Genomic DNA, 10,268 nt, shown 5'->3' on the forward strand with positions numbered 1-10,268 from the left:
CTGAATATAGACCACTATTAATTAGAGATGTGCACTATAAATCCTAAGGCAATCTTTAAAAGAATTAAAGCAATTCAGTGCTTTCTTAATATTCCTTGATTATGTTTCAATAATTAAACTACTCTCTAAATGTTTGGAAATAAATTGATGATCAACAGTCTACTTTTTCTCAGATACTTTCTGCTTTTGTGTTTTGCTTATTTTAACAAACCTCTGAGCTGTCTCTTCCTCATGTAATGACTTCCAATTGATATGCGTATAAAATATGGGATGCTTCATGAATTTGTGTGTCATCCTTGCACATGGGCCATGCTTATCTTCTCTATATCGTTCCAATTTTAGTATACGTGCTGCTGAAGTGACCACACCTATTTGTTAATCCTAAAAATTCAACAACACATACACAACACTCTAAATTTCTAAAGTATGATGGTACCCAAATCACTGTGACTAAAAGTGAGTTGATTCCATAAGGGTTAAGAACTTGGGTGTTGAAAGTGAACTATCAGGGATAAAGTTCCATCTTTAGCACATACTACCTCAAGCAATTCAATCTTCTGTGCCTCTCTTTTTCCATCTGTAGCACAGTGATGATACAGTTTGGATATTTTCCCTTTTAAATCTCACATAGAATTATAATCCCTAATGTTGGAGGTGGGGCTTGGTGGGAGGTGATTGGATCATGCGGGCAGATCCTGCACGGCTTGGTGCTGTCCTTGCAATAGTGAGTGAATTCTCGAGAGATTTGGTTGTTTGCAAGTGTGTGGGACCTTCTCTACAACTCTTGTTCTTGTTCTTTTTTTTTTTTTTTTTTTTTTTTTTTTTGAGATGAGACAGAGTCTTGCTCTGTCACCCAGGCTGGAGTGCAGTGGTGCAATCTCAGCTCACTGCAAGCTCCGCCTCCCGGGTTCACGCCATTCTCCTGCCTCAGCCTCCCTAGTAGCTGGGACTACAGGCACCCGCCACCATGCCCGGCTAATTTTTGGCATTTTTAGCAGAGACGAGGTTTCACCGTGTTAACCAGGATGATCTCGATCTCCTGACCTCGTGATCCGCCCGCCTTGGCCTCCCAAAGTGCTGGGATTACAGGCGTGAACCACTGCACCTGGCCTGTTCTTGCTCTTGCTTTTGCCATGTGATGTGCCTGCTCCCTCTTTGCCTTCTGCCGTGAGTAAAAACCTCCCCAGAAAACAAGCAGATACCATAATCTTTCTTCCCACATAGCTTGCAGAACCATGAGCCAATTGACCTTTTTTTCCTTTATAAATTACCCAGTCTTAGGTATTCCTTTATAGCAGTGCAAGTACAGCCTAACAGAAAATTTGTACTGAGGAGTGGAGCCTTGCTATAAAAATACCTGAAAATGTGAAAGCAGCTTTGGAACTGGGTAACAAGCAGAGGTTGGAAGAGTTTGGAGGGCTCAGAAGAAGACAGGAAGATGAAAATTTGGAACTTCTTAAAGACTGGTTAAATGGTTGTGGCCAAAATGCTGATCTGATGGTGCTGTGGACAGGGAAGTTCAGGCTGACAAAGTCTCAGATGGAAATGAGAAATTTATTGGGAACTGGAGCAAAGATTACTCATATTATGCCTTAGCAAAGAACTTGGCTGAATTGTGTTCATGCCTTAGTGATCTGTGGAAGTTTGAACTTAAGAGTGATAATTTAGGTTACTTACTAGAAGAAATTTCTAAGCAGAAAAGCTTTTAAGAGGTGACCTGGCAGCTCACAACCTACACACAGATGTGGGAGTTAAGAAATGACTTAAAGTTGGAAGTTGTATTTAAAGGGGAAGCAGAGCATAACAATTTGGAAAATTTTCAGCCCAGCTATGTGGTAGAAAAGGAAAGCCCATTTTCAGGGGAAGAATCTAAGAGGACTGTGGAGCAATCCGTTGGTAGAGAAATTAGCTTAAATAAAAGGGAGCCAGGAGCTGATAGCCAAGACAATAGGTAAAAGGTCTTGAAGGCATTTCAAAGATCTCTGAGGCAGCCTCTCCCATCCCAGAGCCAGAGACCCAGGAAGACTGAATGTTTTTGTGGGCCTAGCCCAGGGCCCTTATACCCTGTGCAGCTCCAGGACACTGCTCCACGAAATCCCAGCTCTCTGGTGCTAGCGCTGGCTCAGAGGACCTGAGGTATAGCTCAGGCTACCACTCCAGAGGTGAGCTATAAGCCCTGGTGGCTACTATGTGGTGTTAAGCCCATGGGTTCACAAAGTTCAAGAGTGAAAGAGGCTTGGCAGCCTCCAGCTAGATTTCAGAGTATGTATGAGGAAGTCTAGGTACCCAGGCAGAAGCCTGCTGCAGGAGTAGAGCCCTCATGGAGAACCTCTACTAGGACAGTGCTGAGGGCAAATGTGGGGTTGGAGGCCCTGAGCAGATTCCCTGTGGTACACTGCCTAGTGGAGCTGTGAGAAAGAGGCCAAAGTTTTCCAGACCCCAGAATGGTACCACTGGCAGCTTGCACTCTGCACCTGGAAAAGCCACAGGCATTGCATTCCAATCTGTGACAGCAGCTGCAAAGGCTGAACCCTGCAACGCCACAGAGGCAGAGCTGCCCAAGGGAGCCCACCTCTTGCACCAGTGTGTCCTGAACGTGGGACATGAAGTCAAATGAGATTGTTTTGGAGCTTTAAGATTTAATGACTTCTCTGCTGGGTTTTGAACTTCCATGGGCCCTATAGCCCTTTCTTTTGGCCAATTTATCCCTGTTGGAATTGGAATATTTACCTGATACTTGTACCGCCATTGTATCTTGGAAATAAATAACTTGTCCGGTTTTTATAGTCTCATATGTAGAAGGAATTCATCTCCACATAGGACTTTGAACTTGAGTTAGTATTAGAATGAATTAAGACTTCAGGGGATTACTGGCAGGGGATGATTGTATTTTGCAATGTGAAAAAGACATGAGATTTGAGGAGAGGTGGAGTGATACAGTTTGTCACCTCTAAATCTCATGTTGAAAGGTAATCCCCAGGGTGGAGCCTGGTGGGAGGTGTTTGGGTCATGGGGGTGGATCCCTCATGGCTTGGTGCTTTCCTTGAGATGGTGAGTTCTTGACAGATCTGGTTATTTAAAAGTATGGCACCTCGCCTGTGCTCTCTCTTGCTCCTGTTTTCACCATGTGACCAGCCTGCTGCCCTTGTGCTTTCCCCCTGAGTAAAAGCTCCCCGAGGCCTTCCCAGAAGCCAAGCAGGTGCTGGTGCCCTGCTTCCTGTACAGCCTGCAGAACCATGAGCCAATTAAATCTCTTTGCTTTATAAATTACACAGTCTTAGGTATTCCTTTTAGCAACTCAAGAATGGCCTAACATATGTGATAATTACAATTCTTTTTTCATAGGCTTATTGCGATGATGAAAGAGTAAACACATGTGCAACTATGCTTGACCCACACAAAACACTCCATAACTCATTACTGATTATTATGAATCATCACCACTTACAGGTATGACGGGTATGCAGAATTTGTCAAAGCAAAGACCTGTGGTTTAGAATTGTTGTTTGCTCATTTTGGCTGGAGTTTAACGGCACCATCTCAGCTTGAGGGAGGAAGAAAGAAACAGGTGGAAAAAACTTTCTTGGTTATGTTGTTCCATCTGTATTCCTGGTTCCTCTAGTGCTAGTTCACACCAGTACAACCCAGCCAAAGATCACTTTTCCCAGAATGCACTGCTTATCAATGCCATTCGATAGGAGTCACATATCTCTTTCTGGCTCTTCTCAAAATAGGAGTAGTAGGACTAGGAGTGGTGCCTGATAGCTGGATCCTGGGGCTGAAGGTGGGGACACCCATGTGTTCGGTGATCATGGGCTCTGCCTGTAAAGCTGGGTGCCGGAGTTTTGTGTCATGAGAGCCACTTCCCTCTCAGGAGCAATGATGTCTGTGAAGAGATCATATCCAGATTGGCCATTTATGAATGGATAGCACTCTCTTTTCAGTACTTTTACAATATTTCCTTTTTTTTTTCTCAAGACAGAGTCTTGCTCTGTCGCCCAGGCTGGAGTGCAGTGGTGCAATTTTGGCTCACTGTAACCTCTGCCTCCTGGGTTCAAGCAATTCTCCTGCCTCAGCCTCCCAAGTACCTGGGATTACAGGTGTCTGCCACCACACCTGGCTAAATTTTGTTTTCTTAGTAGAGGTGGGGTTTCACCATGTTGGCCAGGCTGGTCTCAACCTCTTGACCTCATGATCCACACACCTTGGCCTCCCAACTGGGATTACAAGCATGAGCCACTGTGCCTGGCCCATATTTTCATCCTGTTACTAGAAACAATAGTACAATACAATTACAAATCTAGAGAAATCTCTGAGTCTGATTTTCCTTAGACCACCACTCTCAGCTTTCCTCCAAGGCTACTCAGCCTGTGGCACCAGGAGATCCCCCACAAGTCCCTCTCCCATCCCTGCCACCTCACCCCACTGGTACCATGGGAGCCTGGAAGCTCCTTTGTTCCTGAAAGGTCATTCTTGAGAAGCCTATTGTCCCCATGTGCTTGTCCTGGAAAGAGCCCAGTCCACACTCCTGCTAGCTTGATCACCGCTGCACACTCAGAGTCAATGACAGCAAGTTCAACAGGGCTTCTAGTCCATTTGCCATCTGCCAAGCACAGTTGGCTTTGAGAAAGATGGAGGATTGAAGAAATGACCCAGCTTTGAGGCCTAGTTCCATTTTCTGTAACAACCGGACTTTGTAAGGGGGAGGAGGAAGCTGTGAGACCTAGATATTCAACTGGAGACAAACCATCTGCAGAGGGAGTGAGAGTTACTGATTTCCACCTGCACATTCATTTTTTTGGTAGACTCTGCGACCACTTCTGTGATTTCCAACAACAGCAGTCTGTTTCTTGACTCAGTTTCTCGATTTGGACATCCGATGTCTGACTCTGCCTTGAAATTGTTCCTAACTTCTTTATGCAAATTCTCTATCTGACCTTCCATTCTTCAAAGCATGTTCTTCAAGTGTTGAGCTTATCATTGATAAGTCACTAGCTGAGACTGTAGCTCATTCCATCCTGCCCCACCAGGGTGGACAACTTGTAATTTTTCGTTCTGTTTTGTTTTTGAGATGGAGTCTTGCTCTGTTGCCCAGGTTGGAGTGCAATGGGCAATCTCAGCTCACTGCAACCTCTGCCTCCCTGGTTCAAGCGATTCTCCTGCCTCAGCCTCCAGAGTAGCTGAGATTACATGTGTGTGCCATCACCCTGGCTAATTACTTTTGTATTTTTAGTAGAGACGGGGTTTCACCATGTTGGCCAAGCTGGTCTCAAACTCCCGACCTCGTGATCTGCCCACTTCAGCCTCCCAAAGTGCTGGGATTACAGGTATGAGCCACCGCACCTGGTGACAACTTTTGTTTCTTATTGCTTATAGCAAGAACTATTCACAATCACAGCAGAAACACCTTCAAATATTGCATAAAATCTCTTGTCAAGAGGCTTTGTAATGGCATTTGTCAAGAGGCTTTGTAATGGCATTTGTCAAGAGTATTGAGAGGAAAAGATATTAAATTACAGCAGAATCTTCTGATTAAAAAGATTATCTGAAGACATATGCTTGAGTAGCTTACTCTGCAAACCTGGCCCACTTCCATTCAGTAGTTACCACAGTGGGAGAGAACATGACTTGTAGCTACAATAACATCGCTGCAGGCATGATAAATTCATCTATGATTGGACCAATTGGAATTTCATGGTCTGAAACATTATGCATTTGTCAGTCTTGTTCAATTGTTTTCAGCAAAAGTGACTCAATCATATTGTTCATGTCATTCAGGGAAGAAAAGTGAAATGGTCTAAAATTAGACTGTGTACTAACTCCAGGCAATTGGTCTTTGTCCAGATACATTTCCGTTCTGCTGATAGATTCTCGTTATAAAACTTAGAGCCCATTTGTGACAAGTCACAGCTCATTAGCCATCTGTTTCTCTGTTACATACCTGTCTTTTATAATGTGATAATTTAATTTTCATGACATTTACCTAAAATATTTTATAGCTCTTAAGAAATAACAGCAAATATAAGCAGCATCTCATATTAAATCAATCATTTTGCTACACATATACTTAAGGATATAATGATTCAAGGACAGAAAGTTCATATAAAATAAAAATAATGCACACAGAAAACTACAAAAATAGCTTCCCAAGTAAATAATGCGGACTTCTTGCATTACACTGTATGGGCAGTCAGCAGAGGCTTACAGATGTCAGACAGAAATACGAACCTCTAACAGTTCATAATGCACAACAATGATCAAGAGCATTTTGCCTTTACTCTCAGATTCCACTAGTGACAAGAGAGTTTGTTATCTCCTTCACCACAACCCCAGAGTAACAAAGCACAAAGAAAAGACAAGCCAGGAAATGGAGTGAAAGACTCTGGCTAAGGTGGTGTGCCACTGGGTTGCCTCTCGGGTGTCTGCGGCTTACTCTGGATCACATTGAGGGTGCTGGTTGTGTGCGCCCTATTCATCTTAACAGCCCCGACGCTTAATACAGTGCTTGCATGTATTTGGAATATGTAATTTTTAAATTTAAAAAATATGTAAATATGTCTTCAGTAGCATGGAGCATTTTTGAAAATACAAAGAAGTTAAGAAATAAAATATATTTGCCCATAATCCCACTACTCTGTGATAAAACCGTTATAGCATTTGATCATTTATCTGAGAGCACTTTGATGTATGTGTGTGTGCGTGTGTGTATGTGTGTCTATACATTTGCCTGTATGTCTACACACAGGTACATAATTGGGGTTGTGCTTCATATGTCTTTTGGAACTTGCCATTTACTTTTTGTCACTGCAGTACTTTTACGTATTTTGAAAAAATTGAATTGAATTGCCAGGCTTATAAGAGAATAGAGGTGTTTCTTGATTTATGTCTCCCCACTCTTGATTCCTGATCTTATGTGGCAACTGCATTCAACACTTGTAGCTGTTTCTTCTGTTTTTAAACTGCATTCCTGCAGGGTACGCTTCTGCCACTCCTGCATGATTATTTGGTTTATAGTTCTATCAGCTGGCTTCGTAGTAGGGGAGATGATGATTTGATTTTAGATTCCTCACCTCCACACTTTCCACTTCTGAGGACAATCACATGTGGCCTCCATGGGCATTAGTATTGATATTATATTAATTGTGCTAATATTGAACCATTTCCATGCCTTTAGATCTTTGTCATATAAGCTTTTCCAACTAATTTTGTTTTTTACTTACTAACTTGCCCATTTTATTTTTTAATGTATATATATTTTTAATCTCCTACCTTTCTTGAAGTGCAATTTCTAATTCGAGGAGTGGTTTAGCAATTTATTACTGTTCTATGTTGTTGAACAGCAAATACAATTGTCCCCTTTTTCCTGTGTAGAATATAACATTATGAAATGGTGAAGGAATGAATTTGATCCACTATACTAGCGATACAAACATGTCAAATTCTTCCACTTTTTCTAAGTAAAACTTTTTGTGAGTTCCCACACACTAGGGCTGATGGAAAATCCAAACTGCAATTTTCAAGGCTGTATCTATGTATCTATTTTTGAGACCTTTATTTTATCTTCCTTAATTCAATGAAAAGAGTGAGAGGTGTGTTCTAGTGCCACAGTCCTCTAGTATTTTTGTCTATGTCTCGAAATTTTATATTAATAATATTAGTTTAGTAAACCTTGATCAAAATATAGTTATTGAAATGTTTTCAACACAGAAAGATGATTACTTTTAAAATGTAGGTGAACATTTATCCATTAAAAATAGTTTGTTTAATTTACTCTTGAGAATTCAGATTTGTCCGAAGTTACCACAGCAGTTATTTTGACATACATTATTTTCTATATTGTATCTTTTCCAACCAAATCATTGTAGGATTTTTAAAGCACATATGTTTTTAACTTAACATACTAGAAAATTAACTTTTTATTTTTCTCGCTCCGCCTTAGGTTTTTAAATGCTAAATCATTCTAAGCCATGACCTCTTAATAGTTAGAGCTGTGGTTGGTATGTTGATAACAATGCTGATTACTTAAAGGACATTACTACGCAGAATCAGATAAAAAGAATATTTTATACAAAACCATAAGTAACACAGTAAAAACTGTAGTTAAAGAAAAGTTTGTGTTGCTAACTACCTTTATAATTAAAGAAGAAAGAAAAATAAAGCCAATAAGTAATGAAAAGAAATTTTTGAAAGAACAGCATAATTTATCAAAAGAAATCAGAAAGTGGGAATTATAGAAAAAAGCAATCTGATGAAATAGCAAACAACAAAAATAAGAAGGATGAATCATCACAAAACTTTTCTTTGAAAAGACTGATAATATAGATAAACAACTTGCAAGTGTTACTGAAGAAAGAAAAAGGAGAGAAAATAGACATGCAGAGTTGATGAGGGATGAGAAAGGGAATCTAACATAAAGAATCTTTAAAATCTGGAAACACTGCCACATAAAGGGAAAGGCAGCAACTTTGAAAATCAAGATAAATAACTAGCATGATTTCCCAGTAAAATATAAACTACCAAAATTACCCAAGAAAGTGAAAACTTTTAATGAACCAATCATAATGGAAGAAATTCAGGAGGTGATAGAATATATTGCGTTGAAGAGGGCACCAGACCAGGTCTCTTCACAGCTGAATTTTAAATTATCTTTAAATATCTGACAATGTTACTAAAACTATTCTAGGCTCTAAAAAAGATATAAATCTCCCTATTTCATTTACAAAGTCAGTGAAATGTTAATAATAAAACTTAATAATGATAACAAGTATAATGATAGAAAATAATGACAAGTAGAAACCAGATTATTTACAAGATAATTTTAGCAAAAGAACCCAGAAATACATCAAAAGAGTAATACACTATGACCAACTAGGTTTTAGTACAGAAATAAAAGAGTAGTTAAAAATGAAAATAGGTATCAAATAATCCACTGCATCACTAAATTACAAGAGAAAAAAAGACAATCCTCATCATTGATGCGGAAATAGATATTTATAAAATGTATATGCCATTCCTTTTGGTTTTCTAAAATTAAAACAATGGTACAAGTAAAGAATTCCTATCTCTTCAAAAGAGGGTTTACATTGAAAATTCTTCTCATCACTGTCCTGTCATCAAAACTACAGAATATCAAAGGAAAAAACCCTTAAAACCAGGCCAGGCATGGTGGCTCACGCCTGTAATCTCAGTACTTTGGGAGGCCAAGGTGGGTGGATTGCCTAAGGTCGGGAGTTCGAGGCCAGCCTGACCAACATGGTGAAACCCCAAAAACCTATACTAAATAGGTTTTTTAGTATAGGTTATACTAAAAACTATAGTATCTATAGTTTAACCACAAAATATAAACCACAAAAGTTAGCCAGGTGTGGTGGCAGGCACCTGTAATCCCAGCTACTTGGGAGGCTGAGACAGGCAGTCACTTGAACCCAGGAGGCGGAGGTTGCAGTGAGCCAACACTGGGCCATTGTACTCCAACCTGGGCAACAAGAGCGAAACTCCATCTCAAACACAAAAGCAAAAACAAAAACAAACAAGCAAAAAAACCTTAAAAGCAACTGGAAAGGCAATTGTTACGATCTACCAAAGAATGACCCACTTCCAACAAACAGCTCAAAATTAGAAGGCAGTGGAATAGTAGCTTCAACATGTTAAAAGAAAATAACTGCAAGATTTCTACACTGAGTGAAAATATTTCTTAAGAACTGGAGTAAATTAAAGACATTTTCAGAAAAAAAAAATAGAGTGAGTCCACTAACAGAACACCATTAAAGGAAATTCTAAAGAATGTACTTCAGAAAGAAAGTGAGCTTGAACATCTAAATGCAAAACAGAATAATAAGCAATACTAAATACATTGGTAAAAGTATTGGTAAAATTAGGCAAACATTGACTATATAAAACAATAAAAATAAAATAACTAATTTATAGGGTGAGGGAATAAAGATAAACTAACATACTGGATAGCAATAGCATATATGTTGAAAGAAGATGATTGTAATTAAAGTTTTCTTATATACTTACATTTTAAAGAGGAATATTAAAGTACCATGATGGTTAACTTTGACATAATCACTAAAATATTCAAAATAGAATAATAAACTATATCATTTAAAGGGAAACCTATGGTGAGAAGATGAAATCAACAGTATTACAAAAATTCTCAATCAAGCAAAAACAAGGCAAAAGAGAAGGGAAGTAGGTAAAGTGGGACAAATACAAAGCAAGTGATAAAATGGTCATTTTTGTAGTCACCAGGCAAGTGTAGTCAT

General features: G+C 39.5%; 1 non-coding gene across 1 annotated transcript; it reads right to left on the reverse strand.

The window, feature by feature from the left end:
* Window positions 1-259: 259 nt before the first annotated feature.
* On the reverse strand, window positions 260-366 carry LOC112621852. Its single transcript, XR_003118790.1, has one exon. It is a non-coding gene; the product is annotated as a U6 spliceosomal RNA (small nuclear RNA).
* Between the last annotated feature and the right edge of the window lie 9,902 nt (window positions 367-10,268).

The sequence above is a fragment of the Theropithecus gelada genome, chromosome 3, assembly GCF_003255815.1.
Source record: "Theropithecus gelada isolate Dixy chromosome 3, Tgel_1.0, whole genome shotgun sequence".
NCBI classification, from domain to species: domain Eukaryota; kingdom Metazoa; phylum Chordata; class Mammalia; order Primates; family Cercopithecidae; genus Theropithecus; species Theropithecus gelada.